At 43.1% G+C, this 7,397-nt stretch overlaps 1 protein-coding gene across 14 annotated transcripts in view; it reads right to left on the bottom strand.

Moving 5' to 3' along the window:
• fgfr3 (fibroblast growth factor receptor 3) overlaps nucleotides 1–4,106 on the bottom strand; it is a 69,629-nt gene extending 65,523 nt beyond the window's left edge. For 3 of the 14 annotated variants that reach the window (XM_034858583.1, XM_034858588.1, XM_034858584.1), the window contains exon 1: nucleotides 3,588–4,103. The gene's annotated coding sequence lies outside the window, so the exon portion shown is untranslated. Of the gene's footprint in view, nucleotides 1–3,587 lie in introns of all 14 variants that reach the window. The other 11 variants (XM_034858581.1, XM_034858585.1, XM_034858589.1 and 8 more) reach the window with 7 other exon arrangements.
• Nucleotides 4,107–7,397: the final 3,291 nt, after the last annotated feature.

Raw genomic sequence — 7,397 nt, 5'->3', positions numbered from 1 at the left:
GCATGGGCACGCACACACACAAACACACACACAGAGACAGACAGACAGGCCTACACTAGGGGCTGTGTCCTGCTTTAGAATACCCTTGGCTGCGAGACGGCCACCCCCGACAAAAAGAGACGCACAGGTTGGGCGAGTCCAGAGAAAGAGCGTGTTGTCTCGAGTCTTAGCAGCGATGTTTTTCTTTCTCTGTGAGGAACCTGTGACTCGCTCCCTGCTCAGCACGAACTGAAGCGCATGCAGGCCGGCCCCTACGAGCCCCCGTTTGCACATTATCGCTCTCCAACACAGACAACAAAATGGACATGCTGAACATTGGAAATGAACTCCTCACAGACTCCAAAGGCTACTGAAAACACTTTGATTTCCCTCAATAAGCTCAAGAGAAGAAGAAGAAGAAGAAGAAGAAGAGGCGGTATGGATCCCAAAGACCCAGCGAGGAGTTCAAAGCCCCCAAAGTGTTTTCATGCTAATATTTTCTCAAAGCATGAAAGAGAAACACGACCACGGCGGTGAATAATACATGAACATTAATCATGCAGAGCTATCCACACATTGTAATAGCTTGGAGGCAGAACACCGCTTTAACCGGGGTTCAGATCCCTGTCATCCTCCTCCCCTCAGTGAGGATCAATGCAAGGCGGTCACATGCTAGTCACACCTCTCCAGAGTGTCGGTAATCTTTAATAATTAAGCCGGGCCTGGATTGACTGGATTGACTTTGTCGGGGGGAATTAGAGGATTTTTGGGAGAGCGCAAGTGCAAGCAGCAGCCGGGCAAGGGGGACAACGATAGACAGACCAAGCAAGGGGGTAATCTTCCATATCAGCGGCTCTTTCTTCTCCGACACTCCTGTTTTAAAACCTTATCCCATTTCTTCTTGTCTCCTGCCTCCGCACTGCTCTTCATCACGTCCCCAAACCTCAAAAACGCACCCTCAGGGTAGAGCTGGGCATGTTGAAGCTGTCAGGTGCAGTGTGAGTCCAGGGGTGAGGCGTTCGCTGCACGCTGTGGACACCTCGGAATCTGACACTTGTGTTTGACACTGCACGTGTAAAAGACTGTCGGTGTTTTCCAAACGACTGTTGTACTTGCAAAAAAAAAACTGAACTATTACATTTGTTATTTTCTTAAAGTTAGACTGTACAGGAGCTTCTTTGCAACTTTTGACTTACTCGTTTTGACGGTTTTTCAATACAAAGTATGCTATTGCACATCAAGTCAGGCCATATCTTTGTCTGATTACCATATCTTTGTCTGGAAACTTTGAAAAAGCTACAGCAGATCATAAATAAGTAACACTCTAAAAGCTTAAAGACTCAACTTGCTAAAGAAGTCCACTGGGGACCGACTACAGCCATCAGATCTGAGAAATGTCTTTCAGTTTGATTCGTTCGGCTGAGTGTACGTGTCTTGGCTGCTGCGCCTCCCTCTTATAACATGGTAGGGAAACCCCTGACTATACCTGTCCACAAATATGTCCTCTGCGTGAGACAGAGGTCATAGCAGAACTTGTTAGTCCCTCTGGTAATATATAAGAAATACAAGAAGAGAGCCCAGTATGCAAACCAATGGAAAACAGACTGGTTGATTTAAAGGACTTAAGACGTAGATAACTGTCTTTGATAGTGTATTACAGCAGCTACCGTGGGAAATGAAAAGGCTTTAATAAAAAAAGGCTGTAAGAAGTGTTTGGACAGCCACAGCCACATTATAAGACCTTAAAGGGTTATTGTAGTGACGCTGTGTGGAAAAGGGAACACCATAAAGTACTGCAGTGATACTGTCAACTCTCTTTAGAATGTTACAGGATGAGTTCCTACAGAAGTAGTGAAGGTTCTGGATATAAGAATTAAAGCCAATACAGGTCATGACTGAGTGTCATAACTGAGCCATTCTGAGTTATAGGGGACCCATGGAGATATAATAAGATATTATTAGGGTGTCTTGCTCAGGGACACATTGGATGATGTATCGCAGTGGGAATCAAACCCAGATCTCCCACACCAAAGCCATGTGTCATGTCAAACTGCGCCATCACCACATCATGTTATAGTATGTCATTGTTTAGGCATGAAAAAGATCCACTTTTCGTCTCAAATTAGACGTGTAGGGGCCAATTAAATGCATTATTCTCCTCTTTAAAGAAAACAACAGAGGGAAAAAGAGCACCCAGAACTCCACGCAGATGAATGGTCTCAGGCCAATTTGGGGGATGAAAAGAAGCAATCAGAGTCTCATTTGGAAGCGTAATGTGTTTGAGGCTCGCCTCTGAACGAAAACGCTGCAAACTGGCGTGCCTTATTTCTTGGGTCAATAGATGCAATTAATTTGCAGCATTAGCCCAGCTATTATCATCCGCACGCTGGTTTTTAAAGCTCCAAAATTGAATAGGCTAAAGCAATACTGGTCCCAAGTCTTATTTCGGCCCCCCCTTTCTCAAGGATGCTGTAATCCAGTTATTTTCTCCGGTGGTGGTTTGACATGGTGGGAGTCAAAGCTGAGCTGAGTGGCCAAAATCACCATCTGAATCCGATTGAAGCGCGTGTGTTTGATGAGGGGATGACTGATGTGCTGCTGCGGGGGGAGACAGAACCGCACAGCTCGTTCTTTCAAAGGGAGGAGAGAGAGAGAGAGAGAGAGAAAAAAAAAGTGCGCCTTTCTGGAGAAACTTCAGAGACGATCAGAGGCATTAGGGCGCACGGCTCTGTGAAAGACGCTGATGCGTAATTCATATTTGTGCTCCAAAGCACATAAGACGTCACTGTTGCAGTGAGAAGAAAAGGCGTGTTCACCCTGACGAGCATGAGGATGAAAGTCAATAATTGACTCTTTGACAGTGAATATATGCAGGGAGAACGTATAGTTGATAAAGAATGGAAAGAGAAGTTATCTAATGGGCATTCTCAACCCTTCGTGATGGACAGATCAACGTGCGTAATTGCGCAATTCATGGGCTTTTTATTTCAGGAATTGTCTAGAAACCAACATTTCAATATTTTTTTGGGTCAATATTTTAAAACTAGGCAGATTTAGTCGGGTCACTGCCTTGAGATGGACTTTTTATTATATTTAAGCAAGTGGATTTCCATTCAAAATAAAGGAATTGGCTCAACCAATTCCGAGGGGGGGGGGGGGGGGGGGGTATTTTTCAGCTCCGCTGCGTGCCTAAATTCACCACTCTGCGCCACACAGTGCAACCCGAATTAGTGCGCTTTGAAACGGTAAACCTGTGCGCGCTTTCTCCGACCCAAGGTGGTAGAAATGCGGGCAGAACGCTCCGCGGACACCGGCTGAGGCGTGCGGATGGCGCACAGCCCGGGGACGGACGAACCGGTCCCTCTGCGGGACCTGTCTGATGGCAGGGCGCACACAAACACACACACACACACACACACACACACACACACACACACAGTACATACTTTTAGTACAACGCGGGATTGGAGAGCTCAACCTGTCTGACTGACATCTACAAGGAAGTGGAGCTATTTTTCTCAGGACTTAGAGGCTCAAAAGAGTTGTTTTTGAATAATAATAATTAATGTTAATACCAATAATAATAACAATAATATTAAGCTACTTACCCAAAGTATCCCGTTGTGACAGCAGATCTGAGTCTTTCAGATGTCACCAAGCATTCGTTTAAAAACGAAAACAAAAACACAGCAGTTGTTCTCCTTTAAACTTAATGAAAAATCCACAAAATAACTTTAAATCCGTAAATCCTCGGGCAAATCGGGCAGAGTGAAGGGGGGAAAAAAGAATAAGAAATCCCTCTCGTCCTTGGCTCGTGCACCGCCGTTGCGAAAGACAACTTCTTCACCACTAAATCCTAGGATCCCAGTGCGCGCTGGCGTCCAAAGTGTCCAAGCGTCCAGGAGGCGTTCATGGTGTCGGGCATCAGTGGGGTCAGTGTGGCGGTGTGAAGCTCAGCGGACCGGACGCAGTGAACGCGGCTGCTCGCTCGGCTTCAGCGCCGGTGGCCGTCGGTGTGCTGCGCTACCTCGGATCAGCCAACTCGGACTGGTGGCTCTCCGCCGCTGGCTGCCTGGGAAGTAGCTGCACGGTCACCACACACCGGCTGGGAGTCACGGCGAGTTCCTGTTTGCGCCTTCAAAATAAAAGCTCGAGCGATGAACCAGTGACGCAATGCTTGGAAGAATGCTCTATTAAATGCGCATGGGCGTAAAAAACAGGGGGGGGGGCATAGCCATATTTGTTCTGGTAACAGGACATGCAAGTTGTGTAATTCCAGTAAGTAGGCTGGCAATGCGGTTGTATTCACTTTAAACAATTAAAGTGATTCTTTTCTCTAATACAGATGAGGCTGAACTGACAACTGAGCCTCCTATAGCAAGCTAGCTAACAAGCTAGCTACCTGACTAGCCTGCAAGCCTTCCACTAAAGTAGTCAATTTAACAACTTAATGTTTCATTTACACACTGTCAACTTGTAGGAAAGCCCAGTGCTCTGGCAAGATGAGTGAAAACTTTGTTAAGTTCCTTTTTTTGTAACTAGTGAAAGCAAGTTGGGTGGAATTAGCAAGCATAGCTAACTTAAGCTTCTTAAGTATCCATCAAGCTAACGCTAGCTAACTTAAGCTTATAAACTAGCCATCAAGCTAGCTAACGTTCCAAACAAGCCAAGTCACTTTATAACTGCTAACATAGTGGACTTGTTGAAAAGTACACAATTTCTTTGTCAGGACTAACTAATTAATGACTCAGCATATTCTTTATTAGAGAAAAGAATCAATTTATCTAATGTTTAAAGTGAATAAAACAACATCACCAGCTTACTTACTGACTCAAATCATTCTCGAGTTCTGTGTAGCATTAATGTACAGGGGAAAAAGAACCAAGAAGTGGACCGAACCACTGTAAGACAACGGAGGGGGGACTCAATACGTTTCTAAACTAAAAACGCATTTTGTTATCCCGTGTGAGTTTATATTATTTTACTGCTTATACACTTATGTCAAGCATATCATACTACAATACAAAGCCTGGCTTAAATGATATTTATAGAGGGGGACAACCTGCAGATAGGGTGGGTCAGGACCCCCCTTGATTTCCGCCTATGCAAATATGAATATGGAATGCAGGTATTAAACTTGTGGAAACAGTTTTTTTTCCTGAAACCTCTGACTAAATGTGATTTTATGTTTATTTGGACCTCTTTTTCTTCATATTTGTATATGTATATGCATGGATTATATATTTTTCTCATTTTTCTTTAAATATATAGTATATATGTATACATATATACACATTAACATATATTTTGATGTTGTAAGAATTTGTCTTGATGTGTATATGCTATTTTTTTACCTGATTATTTGTCTAATGCATTTTGTCAGTACAAATTAAAAAATGCAAGATATGGAAGTAGCTATATGCAGAAAACTACACTTCCCCAAACGGTTCATTTTTCCTGGGCAAAATATATGTAAATCAACTTCTCTGTAAAAAATATTTAAGCTGAATACAAAACTTGACAATAATTTTATGAGTAAGTAAAAAAAAAAAAAAATAGGTATATCGTACAAATGCAGGTGGATCGCAATTAACCCATCACGAGATCACATACAGCTAGTCATACAGAAAATACTTTTATTTTGAAGGTGTGTGTGTGTGTGTGTGTCCCACCGGGCGCCGCTCCTCCGGGGGCCGCTAAAGGCAGCAAGGGACGCCTCCCTCTCCTTTTCGTTGAGAAAAACTCAATAGGGCGATGCGTTACTGCTGTTGGATTTCTGAATGGTTTGCAGTCAGTGGTGGCCAATGTTGGGTTTGGGGACCACAAGGGGACCCGGAAGTGGTCCTTTGTGGTCCTTAAGAAAAAAGCGACATGTAGCTGTTATCTTCCATGGAGTTGAATACAGGGACCGACTGTCCAGAGATTGTTATTGTGATCAGAGAATTCTGATTTTCATTTCTCTCCATGGGCGCCATTAGGGAAAAAATCCTGGAAGAATCAGGGGCCCAAGCCCAGATCAACATATTTTGTGTGTGGTTGTGTGCCGGAGCAGTGTTCCCCAGTCAGAACGGCCTCTGAGTTATTAGAAGATTGGACCAATGTTTGACCAGTCAGCCCTAAAGTGTGCTGAGCAAACAGTAAATCACCATTTACCACCCATTCATTCTGCCATATACTTTCCCTTTTGGGCTAATTACTGCTGTCAGGACAGAGGTGATAGCTGCTTTAAACAACACTCCAATTAGTGTCATCTCTCAAACTGTGTTTGGAGACAGCCGCTTTATGGCGCCGTAAAGCCGAGCGGCCCTGTGCTAAGGGGCTGGGCGGAGTGTGCCGCCATGCGTCTGTGTTAGTGATCTATGACAATCCGCGTGAACGCGTCATAAATTACAGAAAAAAAAGGATGCGACTATCATCAGGTGGAGGGATCGCAGACCTTTAATGCATCTTTATGAGGTGTGAGCCCTTTGGTTGGAGGATGATTATCTCCCCTCAGACTGTTTTATTTGAATAATTCAGGCTAAATTGATTCCATACTTCACACACAAGAGCTAAATTAAAGGTCTGGATAGAAGAAAAAACAATTTTGTGTTGCAGATCTATCAGAACTGGTTCTGCGGTTGCATTTTCTACATCTACTCCACGAATTTGGCATTTATTCAACTCAAAACTCTCCGATAATGCCAATAATGTATATTTACGGTACTTATAAGTACCTATAATGAGTATTCAGCCCCACTGGAAGTTGGCGTGTTTTATTGCCACACAGCTTTGACTCAAAGTAGATTACATGTGGTTGTTTTTTGACGCCGAACAACAGGAAAAGCTTTTAATACCAAAGTGAAAACAGATTCCTAAGTGATGTGAATGAATTGCAAACATAAAATACAAATTACATGTTTGCAGAAGTATTCTCCCGCTTGACTAGGACACACACATGATGACTGGTGCTCTGCTTGTACAACAACACAGCTCAAAAAGCGCTGAATCTTAACGCTAAATTCCTTTGAACGCATCACACACTACATGCTAGGGCTGGCTGCTGATTCCATTTGTATTGTAATTTTAATTTTTTTTGGCAATTCTTGAAGTATTGCGATTCCATTATTGAGTATTGGATTTTCTTTGTCTTGAAAAATTGTGTTGAGAAATTTGCCGTGATGGTCTAAAATCATCTGGCCAAAGGAATATGACTGAAAATGAATAGAATAAAACAGAATAGAATGCCTTTATTGTCATTATACACATAATACACACATAAGTGCGGTACCTGTGCAATGGGACTGAAGCAAAACCTTTACAGTGTCAACACAAAATATTAAAATATTAAAATATAAAATGTAAGTAGTGCAGGAAAAAGAAAGGGGGGAATGTGGTGCACAGTCCTGAGAGGAACTATATACATATTTAAAATTGTA

The sequence above is a fragment of the Etheostoma cragini genome, chromosome 20, assembly GCF_013103735.1.
Source record: "Etheostoma cragini isolate CJK2018 chromosome 20, CSU_Ecrag_1.0, whole genome shotgun sequence".
NCBI classification, from domain to species: Eukaryota; Metazoa; Chordata; class Actinopteri; order Perciformes; family Percidae; genus Etheostoma; species Etheostoma cragini.
The sequence above is the reverse complement of the archived record's forward strand: the minus strand, read 5'-3'. Positions and strand labels throughout refer to the sequence as shown.